The sequence below is a fragment of the Camelus bactrianus genome, chromosome 4 (genome assembly GCF_048773025.1).
Source record: "Camelus bactrianus isolate YW-2024 breed Bactrian camel chromosome 4, ASM4877302v1, whole genome shotgun sequence".
Lineage (NCBI taxonomy): Eukaryota > Metazoa > Chordata > Mammalia > Artiodactyla > Camelidae > Camelus > Camelus bactrianus.
In genome coordinates this window covers 44,996,759-45,015,021 of record NC_133542.1, presented here as the reverse complement: position 1 = coordinate 45,015,021, position 18,263 = coordinate 44,996,759, and positions in this window count along the sequence as shown.

Below are 18,263 nucleotides of genomic sequence, written 5' to 3'. Positions count from 1 at the left end.
TCAGCTCCATTCTGAGTGGCTATGCATTATGTTGACTGCTGTGATTGGGCTCATGTAGACTTTGGATAGCTCTTTGATTGTGATTTTATTCTCTGAAACCAGGTATGCTTCCTGGCTTGGTTCCCCCTGTCTGCATCAACTCTACACTAACAGTGAATGGAGAAGTGAGGGCATTGTGCCCACTCTTTACATGGTGTATTAAAGTCAAAACTAGCAGATCCAGGTAGGTGACCACTAATTATAAGGTGCTGTAAATGAAAGACCCTTCCTCCAAGAGGAGGAAGATTACAGGAGGATCTAACCATATTTTCACCTAGTGTGGAAAGGAGAATTACCATGTGACTGAACAGACTGTCTTATGTGGAAAAGGCCACCAGGCTCTAACATTTGTGGGCCCAGAACAAGAGGATCCCAACCCTTCCCACTTTTGACTCCCTCCCAAACCCTGAGCTGCTCTGAGTGCTTGCTCAGGGACACCCCCACCTGCACTTGTCAGGCCCCCATTCATTTCTCCACCCAAGCAGTTGCTCTTTGGCCATTCCTGAAGTGGCCCAGTACATCACCACAAGTATAGACACAAGAAAAGGCCCTCACAAGCCCCACAGGCGAGTCAGGGTCTTACTGGCAGGGATTTCTGGGCTCCTGAGTATTTGCAGCATGATCTAGAAGGAGGAAGGGGGACAGGCCTCAGGTGGGCTGTCCTTTTAGACCCACAGGCTATTTCCCTTGGAGGGTTGTGACAGCTGAAAGCCTGCAGGTTGGGGGCCTCTAAGTCCCAGGGCTTGGGGCGGGCCCCCTGAATCACCAGGTGGTGGTACTGGAAAGATCACTTTTTTTCCTGGATGAAATCAGACATGTATTTTCTTCATAATTCATAGCTCATAACTCCTCTATATCCCTTCTTCTTATTTCCCCTCATTTCCCTTGCTCTTTCTTTGCTACTCTTTCTCTTTGTCATTAGTCTTCAACACCCTTTCTTCTTCGTTCCAGGAGCATTTAACAGTTTTTGTTCTAGACTCCTGCAGTTGGGATGAATACAGAGGGTTTAGCCTGAGCTCTTTCTCACCAACGTGCATCTCTAGAGTTTTTGTATTCCGTCAGCAGCCCAGGTGAACCAGGGAACAGAAGGAAGTCAGCTGGTGTAGTTTGGAGACATTTTTCCAATATACCCCATAAGACATTTCTTTTGGTCTTTAGTTTCCAAGTTGGATGAACCCAGACTCTCCCATCTGCCATGTTGCCTTTTGTTATTAATAAACTTCCTTTTTATTGGCTCAGATGCTAATGGCACAGAATCTGCTCGACAGCACGCACACACTGGGCCTGTATGTTTGTGGAGGGTGGAAGATTTAAAATGCGCGGGAGCAGAAACGTAAAGCCTTTTACTTTATAATGATAGTGAAAGGGTAAGGAGGAGGCAAAATTTTGGATAACAAAATGATAAAAGATTTAATTTCTAAATACTCTCAGTATGGTATTAAACCATGAGTTGGCTTAAGGCCAGGACATACTGGGAGAAGCAGAAGTAAAAAAAGCACAGACATGGCATGTTTCAGCTTTTTTCTCATTAGCTAAGAAATGTATTAGCTAAAATCTAACTTTTAGACATAGTATTATGCAAACTCTATAGACCTGTGCCACCGTGGTGCCCACTACCCAGACATGGCTATTGAGTCCTTGAAATACAGTTAGTCTAAACTGAGATTGCTTCAAGTATAAAAGTCACATTGGATTTTGGAGACTTACTTGAAAAAAAAGGTAAAAAGTATCTCATTAATAATTTTATATTGTTATATTTTAAAATATTAATACTTTAGATATATCAGCTTAAATAAACTGATTAATATTAATTTTACTTCCTTCCTTGGAATTTTTAATGTGGCTAGAAAATTTCAAAGCACGTATATACCTCACATTTTCTTTTTCTTGGACAGTGGTGGTGTAGATAGTTCAAAAAATTGAAAGTTGATGTGTGTCACGTGATATATATATATGTACATTATACACATATTTAAAATTTGGGGAAAGAGCAGATTTCCTTTGGGTGGGTTGGTTTGCATGCTAGCTCTACAAATTGCAGTCTCTCTGGAAGATGGGTGACAGAATGACTCTTGGCCTGTCTCCTTTCCAGGTCTTTGTGTGGGCGGCTCCGTCTTGTCATCCCCTTAGCTGCAGGGTCAGCCCCTCATGGAGGATTCCCTTTGTACTCCAGCTCAGAGGCTCAGTGCTCCCTTTGTCCTATTCCCTGATCATTCTGACACAATTTCATTTTTTTTTGGTGACACTTACATTACCAGCAATTGTCTTGCTTGTTTTCTAGTTTTCTGTCTCCCCTGCTGGGATGTAAGCCCCATGAGGACAACAGCAGGATCTAAACCGGTTATCCTTGTGTCTGATAAGGGGTTAATATCCAAAATAATATAAGGAACTCATACAGCCTTGTAGCAAATAACAAAATAATCGGTTAAAAAAGTAGGCAGAGGGCCTGATAGACATGGACGTGTTACTTGGCTTGACTGTGGTAATCATTTTCAAAATGTTTAGATGTATCAAATCATCACATTGGATACCTTAAATATGCATAATTTTTATTTGCCAATTATACTTCAATAGAGTTGAATAAAATTTTTAAGATGTGGGAAATGCTTAACAGTATACTACTGCTAAGGGGGAAAAGAAAGGGTATAGACAATATATTAATGTAATCACAATTTTGCAACAGAAGGTGTGTGCCTAAGTTTAGAAAATACTAGAAATAGATACATTAAAATGTTAATAAAATGGTTACTCTGTGTAAAAATAAATACATAAATAGACTGTCCTTGTATCCCTAGTACCTGACCTGGACAGTGATGTTCAGATGCAGAGCAGGTAGTGATGTCACTCAGTTGATTTTACAACCACCCGTGCATTAGATTGTGTCCACGTGTATTGATGGGCAAACCCAGAGATCAGCTGAAATTTTTAATGTTTTGCTTATTCCAGTGCTTATGAGATTTGCATACTTAAGACCAGGGCTGATAATATGTTTTAATAACTAGACTCAAGTTCTAGGATGGTCTTGGCTTTATCTGTGGCATTGGGCAAATCAGTAAAAGTTTTGGGTTTAATTTCCCCTCTCAAATGAAGGATTTGAAATAGATGATTGTTCAAATAGTCTCCAGCTCTGAAATTCCATGTTATGAATTTCCTCAGAAGGTTGGATTTCACTTTAGTTACTGCCTGCCTGAATCTTTACCTTCCATCATACGTGAGAAGGCAGAGCCCTGAGAGTAAGCATTACAGGAGGGGAGGGGTTTTGGTTTACTGGCTCATCACTGGGGCAATGGAAAGCGAGGCTGGGGGATGATACAAAGAAAGGGCTTGAAGCTTCAGGATTCTGGGTGTCAGAGCAGAGATCTTAAGAGGAGTCTGCTGTCTTCCAATTCACATTTATGAAGCAACTGTGTGTGCATGTGGTTGTTCCCCTCTTGCTTCTATTATATTGTGCCATTTTGCCTCTGTATACAGAGGCAGAATAAGACAAATCAGGAATAACCCTTTGCTTTGGAGAGTCATCTAGACGGATCATGGCAGGAAATGGATGAAAGACATTTAGAAAGAGAAAAACTTAGAAAAGAGGTTCAAGGATTAAAGTGACAGGCCCTTGAGACTCCCCAGGAAGTGCTGTTCAGCTTCAGAGATGACGGCATTACTGCGAAGGATGTGTCTAAGAGTCTTTCGAAAAGGACAATTTCTCTCAAAATGTGTGGAGATAAATTTCTCTGTAGCCCTGAACTTTTGGCAGCAGGTGGTCTTCTCTGTATTTCAATTTATTTTTATAGACACTTCCTGATGAAGACCTACTCTCTTTTCGTCATTGTTTATAATGGGTCGTTCAAATATCCGAATGCACAGTGATCAGGCATCTGAATCAGCAATACTCTCAGTAATTTTTAAACAAACTCTGCTGATAGGATACATAAGCCATTAAAAAAAAAAGAGAGAGAGGGTTTCCTTGTTTTGGAGGAGGTGGGATGGGGTGGGGGGAGTCTCCTGCTTCTATTTGGTAAAGTGACAGGAGGGCCAGGGGGTGGTTGAGAATCTAGATGCTGGTAAGGGAAGGGAGAAAACTTTTCGAGACTTTCATTTATCTTGTTTCTCGATGTTAGAGTTCTTGAAGAGTTCAGGTATAATCACAGCCTTCTGTTGCAACAGGAAGCACCATCTGCTGGAGCATTCTGTAAGCAATATAACATCTCTCCAGAGATAGTTTAGCATTCAATTCACAAAGAAGGATGGCAGGGACTTGTAAACAAAAGGAAACAACTGAAGCAGTGAAGGATGGGCTGTGCTCTAAACATGCAATATGTTTCTTTATAGCTGAGAAATCCTGTAATGCTACAAAACCCTGGCAGAATTCTCTGATGTATTAATTGTTTTGTTTGTTTGTGTGTGTGTGTGTGTGTGTGTGTGTGTGTGTGTGTTTAAACTCTAGGCTTTGAGACAGCCTCTTCTAAACCACTATTTCTGGTTTTGGTTTTTGTTGTGATTTTTGGTTTTGTTTTCTTTCACAATAAGCCAGTTTTCATGGAACAGCTAGGTCATGAGTTACTGGTGAAACTAAAAAATATATATATATATTAAAAAAGTTTGTAAACACTGTACTTTGTATACAGCTATGTGTTTAGGGAAGAAAAACTAATGGCACATCAAAGGCTGGGAACATTAGGCACTATAATAAGAAATGGGGTCTTAGCAGGAGAGTGTTCCTGTTTAAAGCTTTGCTCTCTAGTCATAGGGGAACAGCAGACAGTTCCCAAATTTCTGTAGGTATCAAATTAATTGAAAACACCGCATTGTACCCTAAAGGGCAGTCTTGTGGAAAATAATCTGCATTGTTAAAAGATCAAATGTCTAAGAAAAGTGGCCACAGTTTTCTACACTGCAGCCTGTCTCTGACAAAAACACACGGTGAGGGGAAATTGCGAATACTGTAGAGAGAAAAGACATCAACCTTTTGATTTAATTCAATTCTGTAAACAGAATAGGAGCTCAAAAATTAAGTGTGAATGAATGAATGATTTGGGGGCAAATTTTTACTAATAAAAGCCCTCCTCATTCAGCTTCTTCTTTCATTTGATATGCAGACCAGGAAGATTTTGATCTTTAGTGGCAGATTTCCCCCAAATATTCAATCTTATTTTATGGCTTAAATGGCCTAGAGAAATTTATAATAGCGTTGACCATGATTTAAAACCTTCACCTCAGAACCTAGACTGTAAATGTCCTGAATTGTGAAATTACAGGGGAAGAAATCCCCACTTTAAATGTCTCCCCCCTCAAACAACAAAAGTATAATTCTTATTGCTGTATCGTTTCTATAAATTAGTGGTATCGTGTGTGTGCACACGCATGCATGCACTGCACCTCAATAATTGTTTTATCTGATGGTCTTTATTACCTTGTAGAAATTATACTGTCATAATTAAAACAAGTTTCATTATTTTCCACTTCTACTCCCATATAATAGATCACTACTGTTTTTGCGGTGGGCCATTAGGCAATACAGATTGGATTGTTTTCCCCTAGATTTGTCTGTTTCCTGCTTTTAAAAGAATTAATCACCTGTCTTATAGCTTTCCTTGTAACTCCGCTGGCTTCCACTTGGAGGGAACTCTTTACTTTTTAGAATTATGGAATGTTTGGGGAGGACCTCAGACAACACCCCCTCCTGGTCTGGGTAAAGGAAATTGTTTAATATTGTTTACAGAGTCCAGGGAGGTGTTCTATTGGCTATTTTAGTTGGTTAACAGAGCATTTTAAGCGGTTGTGTATCCTTTTGACAACCTTGTGAAGTAATTGCTATTGGAGACCAGCTCTGTCTGGTTGTGAAATAAACACTTTGCAACTTTGCTTTCTGTCCTCCCTGAAGCCTGCGTTTCTTGCCTGTCTGCCCTCTGTAGGTGTGTGGTCTTAAAACTTCTGGTCTATACACGGGCATGTTTGTCCTTGATTATAGAGCAGAGCAGGATTTAGGCATTCCTTGGTTCCTAATAATGGCATTATGAAACATCATACCCAGACACATGCACGCATCATCCCATGATGTGAATATATAACTTTGTTGACATACAGCATGTTTCGTCACAGTGGCCACCGATCTTCATTAAAAATCAAGTTCCCATTTTTAGAAGTTTAAAAATATCCCATATAAAACATAATTGTGTAATTATGAGAGAAAGGGCCCCCGAACAGTATTCATTCAGCATCCTTCTTAGGCTTGTTGGGCATCCATTACGTGCTGGGTATTGAGTTCTGGCTCTGTGATGGCCCTGCATGGATTTGGTACCAGTGATCACTGTATAGTTTTGTTGACTATGGCATCAGGTGATAAAACTGACACAGTGTTTTGGGGGGATTAGCTTTAATCTGGCACCTTGTGGGGTAGTCTGTGTTCCCAATTCTCTTGTCTAATGTCGTTTCCTAGGAGATGGTCTTTAAGTTAGTTCCTGTGGGCGCTAGTTCAGTGTGTGTTCCTAAGTCTAGTTGTCTGATTTATCATCTGTGGGTCATCCATCTCTCTGAATCCTTCTGTTTTGCCTCGGTGTTCCTGGCTATGAGTTCTGAGTGTCCTGACTGTGGGAATTGGAGAGCCCTTTGGCATCCCCTTGTGTAGGAGGGGCGTTGAGTGGCTATAGCCTGACTTGCAGGAGGAACCCCCGAGGGGTGCCCTGCCAGCTTTTGTGAAATGTTGTGTCCCCTTCACCCTAGATGTTAAGTGTCCCCATACCCTGCTGGTGTAGAAGGGTAATGGTCCCCCAAACATGTCCAGGTCCTAATGCCCATACCTGTGACTGCCCCATCTCTGTGCCTCTCATCTGTGATTAAGCTATGAGAATATCAACATTATTGATTGCTCTGAAAAAAGCTGGGCCGGCAGGGGTCACAGACCCTCGGGTGGATCTGTGAGAAAAGCAGATGCAGAGCTTTCACGGCCAAGCCCATCCATCCAGGTTTTCTACACTCCAGATTTTCTCACAAATACCTTTTCTATTATGTGAACTTGTGAGATTTGCCTCAAATCCGGGTCTTCTGAGTCTTTGTCCAGTGTCCTTTCTATTACATCACGGTTGCTTCTAAGAGGACTGGAGCTGCCCAGAAGTAAGAGCCTGTGGTGAGAGTTGTCTGAAGTGCTGCTCTCCTGAGTGAGCAGGTAGCCTCAGCTTTGGGCTGTAACATCCTTCCACATCAGTGCTTCCGTCCTTAAAGGCTGTTATAGTTTTCTTGGTATCTTCTCTGTCTTCTTAATTTGTAGGGATCCCCTGACAGGGTATCATGATATCTGTCTCATAGTGAGTGATTTCTCATTGCTTGTTGAGACACGAAGGAGGGTCTGATGGCCTTGGAGTAAAATTGCTCTCGTAGGCCATTTTCCTCATCCTTCTGTCCACCCCATATCACTCATCCTTTTTGAAATGTAAGCCCAGAGAAACTTCTGGGCATCATAAGGCTGAATTAGTGATCCTACCTAGCAGATCTGGGCTTTGCAGAAATACCTTCCTGATTTTTTATGAAGGAATTCCAAAACCCCATTGGCATCTCTGAGCACCTCTATGCATGCCCTAATCCCTAAACACTAATAGTTTTGTTTCCAAATCCCAGCACTTCCTCTTGGAGTATTACTGTATTTGGGGACATTGAAATGCAAGGAAGTTAAGTGAATTTCTCATACGTGTCAAGTGGTTAATGACCCAATTTCATATGGCAGAGATCCTAGCCTGGAGTCTAGGTCTGTTGACAGAGTTGTTGGTGGATTTGGTGAAAGAATTTTCCATGGTGGTCATTAAAAGTCCACGAACAAATTTAGAAGCAACATTAGATTTTGAAAGCAACATGTCTGGAGAACTATGCATAAAACCTCTCATTTAGAAAGGAGGTCTCTGAGTTCTTATTTAGAAATAAAAGAATTGTCCACAGAGATCCAGAAAACTGTCAAATAGGTTTGTTTATTTTTTGAAATCACAAGCAGTTTTTTTTTTAACTAAAAATACTTGTAAAGCTATGTGCCAGGGGTTGTTATACTCTATGAGGTTGGTACTCTTACTATTTCCATTTTATATATGAGGAAATCAAGGCATAAGAAGGTTTCATAACTTCCCTATGTTCATGCAGCTTGCAATGGCAGAGACAGGATTTGAACCCAGGCCATCTGGCTCCAGGGAGCATGTTATTAAAGCTACATTATTCTGCATCTTAAAGACAGATATCAAGAAGAAAGTAAATCCAACAGATTTGGCCATTATCAAAGGCTGACTGCTATGGCCATGGTGGTGGTGGAAGTATATGAGGGGAAGAGAATTTATCCTTCTATTTATCTAAAGAAAACAAAAACACTAACTCAAAAAGATATTAGCACCCCCATACTCATTGCAGCATTGTTTACATAGTCAAGATATGGAAATAACCTAAGTGTCCGTTGATGGATGAATAGATAAGTGTTTGTGTTTGTGTGTGTGTGTGTGTGTGTGTGTGTGTGTGTATTTCAGCCATAAAAAAGAATAAAATCTTGCCATTTGCAGCAACATGGATGGACCTTGAAGGCATTGAAATAAGTTGGCCAAAGACAAATACTACATTATATCACTTGTATGTGGAATCTAAAAAAAAAACAAAGACAAACTGAGCTCATAAGTACAGAGAACAGAATGGTGGTTTCCAAAGACCAGGATAAGGGATGGGTGAGTGGGTGAAATGGATGAAGGAGGTCAGAAGGTACAGACTTCCAGTGGTAAAATAAATAAGGGTAAATAGATAAGGAAGTCCTGTGGATGTAATGTACAGCATGGTGACTATAGTTACTAATACTCTGTTGTATATTTGAAAGTTGCTGAGAGTAGATCCATTTTCAGAGACTGAATATTGTTGAATTCGAGGAAGCACTAGCCAGAAAAATACCTTCTACTTGTACACTGTGTGGCAGTTTATAAGCCACTTTCCCACTTGATATCTCTTTTACACCCACAATAATCCTGGGGTTTAGGAATTATCTTGACCTGACCTATGAATAGCTCTAGCTCAGTGAGGTTCAGAGGACTGATGGTCGTATTAGTCATATGCAGTATATCTGGGCTTCAACACTGGGTCTGCTCATGCAAGCCCTGGGCTCTTTGTACAACAAGGCTGCTGCCCTCATTCTCCCCTTTGCACCCCCAGGGAAGAGTGACCCATGTTTCCAGCTCTCTGCAGACAGAGGAGGCCAGTGTGGTGTGCTTTTATCCTCTCTGTGGACCCAACATACATTAAGCACGCCATAGAATAGAGTTTCATGTTTTGGTGGCCCCTCATATTCAGATTTCCTTTTGCCATAGGTGATGTGTGGCTGGGGTGAAACTCCAGCCTCGTTCAAGATTTGGTCCATGTACTCAAGGCTGACCTGAAGTTGTATTAATCTCAAAAGTAGCACGCCACGCATTTTGCCATCCATTTACTGCTATGGTTCTTGTTGAGGGATGCTTGTGGGTTTCCAAAGACCATAAGCAAAAATTCCTTGTGGCAGTTGAGGCTTGACAATATCAATCTTGTTTAATTGCTAGTCACTTATTTCTCACATTGCTACCTGTGCCTGCTGATGCAAAATGCAGGGGATATAACAGTGATAAACACACAGTCCTTGCTTTTAAATAGCTCATAATCTAAAATGAGGCTCTTACAGTCCTACTGACATAGAATTATTCCCAGAACTATAACCAAAACGGTTAAACCGTGTCTAAATTTCTTATCATGGTGTTTAGGCTTTGCTACATATTTACTGTTTGCCTCTCTAGATCAACTCTCCATTCTTCTCCTGTTCTCTGTCGTTGGGGCTGACTTTTATTGACTGAATCACTGGGCGCCCTTGCTTTCTAGCTTCTGGCTGGGTTTGCCTTTGGGAGAGAGAGAGACATCAAAGTATTTGTTCCTTTGCATTCCTCCTTGTTGGGCTAAGACCATAGCTCACTCCAGGGGACCCAAGTCTATAGCTGTCGCCACCACTTTCTCTTTAGGTTTCTGAATCTCTCCATCTTCAGTATTCTCCAGGGGCAAAAGGACTCCCTGCTCTTGGTAGCCGTAGAATATTTCCCTATCCCTTGTTAGTTTCCCTTAATCCTCCCCACACTTTTGTAAATATTCCATCATTAAACTTTTCTTGATTATCTCATTTGAATATTTGAATCCGACTCTCAAAGAACCCAGAGTCATTGAAGACTTTCTGTGGTCTGGATGTAAACTCTCAGTCCAGCCACATCTGTCAATGCATCTCATTCAGTCTCTACCCTCTCCTCAAAGGACCTGACGATGGAGTCCTACTCTGGAGGGCCTACACATCAACCAATGCTCCCCTGTTCGTGAAGATTCACAATCCCACCCCACAGTCAAAATTATTATTATTTTTAACACTTTTATTCTGGGATGGTTCCTGTACAGTAAATGACATATATTTCAAATGTACAATTTGATGAATTTTGATGTATACACCAATGAAACCACTACCACAATCAAGATAGCTAACATTTCCATTACTCCCCAAGAGGTGCAAGTTTTGAATTCCCATTTCATCCCTTCCCACTCCCTTGACCCCGTGGTAACTATACGTTTGTTCTCTGTGTCCCCACAGTCAAAATTAAACCCATACTCTCTTCTACTTCTGATACCAAATCAAAGTACTGCTTATTTCATTCAGCCATCTCACTTTTTATTTGCATGCCTATCTTCCTTATCAGGCCACTGGCTCCTGGAAGGCGGGGGCTCCATCTTTCTCACGTCTGGAAATCAGTCCACAGTGAGCAGTGACTGCATTCAGTTGATTAGGAGTGGGCTTGCTTGCGGGGTGAAATGCAGTCACTTGGTGGTTAACTGTATAATCTGGAAATAATCTAGACTACTTGCTTTTCTTTTTCTCTTCCACTACTTTGCTGTGGATGAAAGATTGGAGGAGGAGATTTGAAGTGAATCACTTGTATTTATCATGAACAATTCTGATGAAAGCATAAACTGAGAAGGCTGAAACTTTTCAAGGATAACCATGTTTTGGACTCTGTATAGAAGATGAAGGGGTTGCTCTTCTATTGACAATGATTTTCAAGTACTAGCTCTCCTGTGGGAACTCTGTGATAGCATTTGCTTTGTGAGGGGGAAATGTGGCTTAGCTTGAATTGGTGGAAATGAACAGTATGTATAGAACTCTTCTTGGAGAGGGCTTCCTTTTACCAGCCACTACCCAGTTTCCAGAGAAGACCTCCAGTACAGTGGCTATGGGCAGACAGCGGGATGAAGGGGCTGCTTGTCTCTAGGGCCGGGGCCACTCAGCTTCGGCTAGGAATGTTACTTTCCTTTTCGTTTCTCTTGCTGACTTAGCAGGCCTATGCTCCTTCTCAGTAAGATCGATGCCTTGTTTTGTCCTAAAGTCAGCCCCTTTCCTAGCCGATTCTCAGTAGTTTCCTTCCTTCTAGCTCAGTGCTGTGCAGGAAGGTTAACATTTAACTGTTTGGTTGCCGGCACCATGTGAGTTAGGGAGCAGCTGTTTGCCCCTAGAGCCCCTGGACATGAAGGCTATCCCATGGGCTTTCTTTATTACTAGATCAGCGCTGTCACCAATGCAAATCTACTCCCCCACATGAGAGCGGCATTAATTTTATGTTGTTTACGTACTCTTGCCATAAGGTTAAACAATTCCTACTATTAAGCTTGATGAAATTGCATTACCTTAATGAAATGCACTTTACTGATAAAGAAGAATGTCACTTTCACAAGTGGAAGCACTGTTAGCAAATTTTTACGAGAGAATTCCCAAAATCATATCTTAATTGCTTGGACAGCTGTATAGTTTACATAACGAGCAAACAATGCCAAGGTTTTTTATTTCCTTTGTCAGCTGTACTGGATGTTAGTATGCATGGTGGACCTTTTTTGGGCCTTTTATTACTTGATTGCAAATCATTCTTCATTGTTGCCCAAATTTATGGAAGGACATTGCTCCCTGAGGTGCCATTTCCTTTCAGGTCTGTAACTGAACATGACTGATGGCGCCAGAGTAACAGTTGCTTATTACTGCGTTCACTGAGCTGTGATTGCTCCAATACTTTATGTTGGCAGATGTGTTTCCCTGGGAACAGCATCTCCGAGACAGAGGTCATTGATCAAACCCCCTCTGGCTGTTCCATTATGTGCAAATTATTGCTAAAAGCAGAGAGGCTGCAAGGGAGGTGGTGTGTACTCCTTGCAGATATGGCAGAGGGAAGTCCAAAAAAAAAAGGCAAGTGTAATGAGGCAGGAAAAAAATTCCACCTAAACTAGAACAATGTTTTTATAATGTGAATTAATGGGAAAAGGGGGGAATTAAGTGACTTTGGGAGACACACAATGGGAGAAGAATCAGATTTTTATTGTTCTGGGATAATTCTAAAATCGGACTTGCTGACAGCATCCTTGGCGGCTGTCTGAGGCTAGAACGGGGCATGTGTGTGGGCTGTACCCAGAGCGCTGTTGTCCTAATAGGGTCAGGATTAAGGTGGTTAAGTGGCCAATACACGGCACTCTCTTATATTCATTTCCGGCCAAATATTTAGGAAATGCTGGAGACATACAGGGGACATATGCTGAGATCTCCCCTGTCCCCCAGCTTCTCAGGGCAGGGATGGAAGTGATAATGGATTGACTAACAAATGGGAAGCCCTTGAATCTAGACTGTCCTTTGCTCAGGCTTGAAAGAGTGGGACTTCTTAGTTTTCTGCTCAGCTGCAGCAGCTGCTCTTCTCAGCAGATTTCCGTTCCAGGAAAGATGTATGCTCCCCCACGTGGGGGTCTGTCTTTTGCTAAATTCAGTGAGACTGTGGGATGGCTCAGGTAGAGCATGTGGCATGGACACTCAGCAAGACTCCCCTGGTTCTGGGCCTTCCCTGCCACAGATGCCTCCCCCACACCCCCATTTCTCACACTGACTTGCTTTTTGGTTGGTTTTGGCAAGACTCATCTTTTTATTATTGCTATTCAGTTCTCCTTACCTGTAAAATCTTTCCTTATATTGAACCGGATATTTCCCAGGGCTTAAGACACTCCCTTGACACATATTAGAGACTTCAGAAACTGTGTGTGCTAATTCATGTAGCCTTCACGGGGTTGCTAGGGCCTTCCTAAATATTGTATTTACCCCCAAGGTAACTTGATGCCATAACCTCCAAGGAAAGATGAAGGTGGGTATAGAAGCTCCTTTACATGCAAACACAATGTGTGCCAGTAGGCTAAGCAAGGCTTTATGTTTGTAATTCCAAAGTGACCACTAATGTTCTCTGTAGGTGGCAGGCAGATTTGACACCCTTCTTCCCTGGTGGTAGTTGTAGTCAGGGTGATGAAAGTACCTGTTAAAGAATGCTTTTCAAAAAGAGGTAAGTACATCTCTCATATAGATATAAAATGTATGACTCTCAAAGACATTGTTTAACTCATTAATTAATTGAGGAAACTAGTAAGATGTTAAGACCAATTTAAAGGAGAATCCAATGAACAGATGCATGTATGGATTAGAAATATTGGAAATGAATTTGCAAATGGATTCAAAACTGGCTTGGGGGGACTCAAGTTATGGGAAGTTATGGACAAGAATTCTTTGCAGTGCTATGCGTTTGTAAAAGTTAAGCTTAATCTACAGAATTGTGAAGAGCTTAATATTAGGCTAAGTCATAGCTGTAATAATAAATATCATTTATGTAGTGCTGATGTTGTGTTAGAATTTTTTTTTAAACCCAATCGTTCTAATGCTATTTAAGAACAAAGAGTATTGGCTTCTTGAAAAATATGTTTGTCTTCCTCCTTCATCCAAATCCACTCACAGAACAGCTGGAGATTAAGGATAAAATAGTTTCCTAGAATAGACAGACATTTAAGTAGGTAATTTAAAATGATAAAGTAAACATTAGTACAAAGGGCACATAAAGGAGGAGGAAAAGACATTTTTCAGTTTTAACCTATCAGTATTTTTCTTCCAGCTTCAAATGATTAGAGCATGAGGACAAGTAGAATATATGACTTGAAAACAGGCTGGGGCCATATTGTAGAAGTCCTTGAACACCAGAAAGGAAGGTATGTGGTTGACAGTGGGATCCCATTGACCCATTTTGAGTAGGAGAAATTGTATTGTTAGAGCCATGCTTTTAAAAAGATGAGTCCAACAGCAGTATCTGGGATGATACAGAGAAAGAAGAGATGAGAGGGGAGGCAGTCGAGCTAGTCTAATAGCCACAATGTGTGGTCCCAAGAGTTTGAACTGAAATATAAAGTGAGTCATTACAAGTGTGACTTCAGATAGAGACATAAAATTTGGAAGATACTGGCTGTTAGACAAAGCCTGGATGTCGAAGCAAAAGGTGAGGGATGTATGGCTTGGTAACTACTTGGAGGTTTAGTTCTGTGTGACTTAAAGGATAGTAAAGAGTATTAAAAACTAGAAAATTCTGGGGTAAGGGGAAAGAAGATGTGTTCACTTTTGCAACTACTGATTTTGAGATCTAAATGGGATGTTCAAATGAAGATGTCTGGGAGGCTATTGAAAATGTTAAGAGTGAGGCAATCACTGAAGCAGAGTATGTAAAGAAAGAAAATCCCTGGGCCGAGGATAGTCATGAAGCTGCCTACACTTGGGGAGCAGGGTGAGAAAGTAGAGCTAAAAATGGGGCCGAGATTCATCAAGGGGTAGGAGGAGGGCCAGATTCTGGGGAGGCAAGAGAGAAGTTTCCATGAGGCCAGGGTTAGCAGTGTCAAATATTACAAAAGGCAGGGGGGTTGGCACTGAGACATGGTCACTGAGAAGGGAAAGCTGGTCCTAGATGGTAAGAGTTAAGTGAGTGGGAAGCCAGTGAGGGGAATGAAATTAGAATACTTGTTCAGTAAATTGTTATTGAAAAGAGAGGGTAAAAAGGAAGAGAGAGACATGGAATGATAATCTGACCCTGGTCAGAGTGGAAGAAGTGTTTTAGGATGTTGGAAAATGGAGTGTGATGCTTTCCTTAGTTGAATGAGCTCGGAGAGAGAGAGATTGAAAATGCAAAATGGAGAGGGAAAAATTCTGGGGCAAAGAGATGGAATCAAGGAGCAAAATAGAGAAATATTTGAGATCAGGTAGAGGGAAGTTGAAAGTTGAAAAATCTTCTGTCCTATGAATCGGTTGGGTGAAATTGAAGGATCCTGGATGGGTTTGGGTGTGGAGGTTTAGAACAAAGAAGTTTTGATATCATGCTCAAGAAATGGGAGAAAGATCCAACAGGGGACAAAAGGATCCCCAAGCAGCATTGGGAACTCATGTCAGGTTAATAAAGCTCATTTGCAGAAGTGTGTTTCACGAAGGGCTTGGTGGTGGGTAATGGGGCTGTATTAGGAGGGAAAGCAAAAGGTTGGAGTGTCAGTGAAGGTAGGATGGAAGAATATCAGTGATTGTGACTGTGATGAAATGACTTGCCATTGGATCCAGGCCAGTTAGAGTGTCAGGTGAGTCCAGAAGAGGGTCCTTGCACGCCTGTGATCATAATGATCATGAAAAACAGTCATTGAAAGTGTGGAAATTAGAAAAAATGGAAGGAGATGAGCTATCATCTGGGGAAAGAAATGACTGAAAGTGGAGACCTTCGAGGGGAGCAGTGTCCGGGGGTTACGGTGAGTGAGATCTGGCTACGGGGCAGGCGATTTGCTCAAGTGGAGTGGGCCCGTGCGTGGGGCTGAGATGAGGGAGAGCCATCATCACGTCCAGGGCAAAGGCTAAGGTCTGAGGCTGGTGCTTGACTTGGGTGTTTGAAGAGAGAAGATGGCTAATTGGAGGGGAGATCTCCAAAGGATGAGAGGTGGTTGTGTGATGGTAAAGGGCTTGGGAATGGTTCTACCTGTCATGTTTATGAGAAAAGTATGGGGGCACAGTTGAAAAGGGTTTTGGAGGCCAAGGACAATTCTTTAGAAGAATCTCCCTGAAATTTTTAAAAAATACAAGTGGACCAAAGCAAATTAAAAGTTAAAGGTATAAAGAATGTATTCCTATTTTAAAGTTAGGGATGGATTTGATTTAAAATTATCAGACAGGACAATAGGGTGTTTTCATAGAGTGTGTGTTTTTATGAGTGTGTACTTGGCTGTGCATCTGCACATGTTTAAAGCCAAGATACAGATGCAGGAGGTGGGCAAGTTATAGTGGTAACATTCTGTTACGAGACCACGACCAGATATTTTCCCCTCATTTTCTTGCTAGTCTTGGGCCATTTCACTGCTAATCTACACATCCATCAAACAAACAGGAAGGGGAAATGGAGAGTTGAATTACAAATCTGTCAATTTTGTTATTCTTGGCAGTTCAGGTTGAAGTTTTGGTGGAGGCAGAGTTTGAAACAAATGACAAAAATTAGATTTCCTGATTGTGGAAACATTCTTATGGATAATGAGTTCGCTACTTGAAATGCTACACAGAGGTCAGATTTATGGCTTCTTTGGGTGTTCTAGGGACTGGAAATATGTTTTTATTTCATGTAGTCTAGTCACCAAACTTGCTTTTCCTTAAAATTTTTATGCTTGTGGTGGTCTCAGGTGGAAAGCAACAACAAAAAGCCATAGGGCACCTGGGGAAGTACAGTGTAGACGGTATGAATTTCACAGGCCACAGACTCAGGGGTGCACAAATAAAACTCGGCTTCTGTTTCACACCTCTTTTGCACTTGAAAGCAGAAAACTTAACACCCTGATTCCAGATAAACTCAGTCAACTTTATTTCCCAGACTTTTAAAGATAAAATCATCAAAACCAATGTTCTTGCTTCCGCTCCTTCTCCCTGTCATAGCAGCTAGGTTCCCAGGGGCTTTGGGGCTTCGTGGTGTTGGGGAAAGGGCTCTTGGTCCATGATTGTCCTCTGTCCCCTGCTGGGACCCACAAAGATGTGTCTCACCTCAGTCACTTGCTCATTGTCCTCTATCACTGACTGGTATTCACCGTGATTACCCATCGGCCAGGGCCTCTGGCTAACATATCAGGCCATCTGTTTCCTTTCTGAACCTCTCATGAGGTCTTGCTGGTCTACAAGCCACCTTTCAGCCAGGTATGAGCCCCTCTTGTGGGGTCCTAGAGATTTTTTTTCTTTGCTTTTTAAAAATATAATGAACATATATAATGAACAATTTAATATATCAACCTATAACCAGAGAGAGGAAATTCAGAGCACTCTATGAATTTCCTTAAACAAGACCAACAATTGAGACATGATAGTAATTATTTAGAGTAATGCCTCCTAAGGCTTGGTGTTGGTGATGACTGTCTAGTGTGTGTTGTAAAAATAATCAAGTGTTAGAGCAACACTTCCTGTTGTTTCAATTAATTATTCTCCAAGAAATGTTGTGAGACTTTGGATTTTTGTGAATATAATGGGTTTTCAAATTACAGCCGTAAGAGGTAACCAGTTTTCACATTTGTAAAAAGAATTTTGTATTTCATATTACACCTGTCAATCACTTAGTGCAATACTAAAAAACTCTTTTTTTTCTGATGGAAAAAGTAATCAAGTTCCATGCAAAAAAATATACATTTAATCCCAACATTCAGAGATGAACCCTGATTTTGGTGCACACCTTTTCTTTCAAGACACGCCGTTATATAGGCACATGTACGTATTTCCCAAAAGACATCACCTTTTACATCTGTGCTGCAGAATTTAGATGGAGAAGATGGGGAAGTTACCTAGCTTGGAGGCTGCAATATCTACTGCCATGACGCTAACACACCTGACGTGTCAGAGAACTTAGTGGGCTGGTGGTCCACAAGAAGCATTTTCCATGAATTAGTCTGCATGGAGAAAGAAGGAGAAAAATGAGGTCCTAGAGATTTTCTGATGTTCTGTTCAGACTACTTGGGTTGCCTAAGTCTTTAAAGGTTGCCTTTCCTGCCTGCTTGGATCTCTTACTCAGCCTTTGACAGTCTACAGCTCTAACACCATAATGGGTACAGGGTTTCTCTCTAAGGCCTGTAGCTCCCCTTCAGCTCTGCCCTGAGATATGGTGCAAAGTACCCTCTGACCTGGTATCTCCCCAAACACATATAAGGTCTTCACAAACCTTAAACTAACTTCACGCAGAATCTTGACTTTGCTGGTCTAACATGATATCCTTTCTCAAAGACACCAATACACCCTCTTTCCCCCACTTCTCCTCCCCCATTGTATCAACTCCATTTCCTTCTATTAGAGAACTTGCTTTTACACCATCAAGTCTTCTTCCCAAATCTAT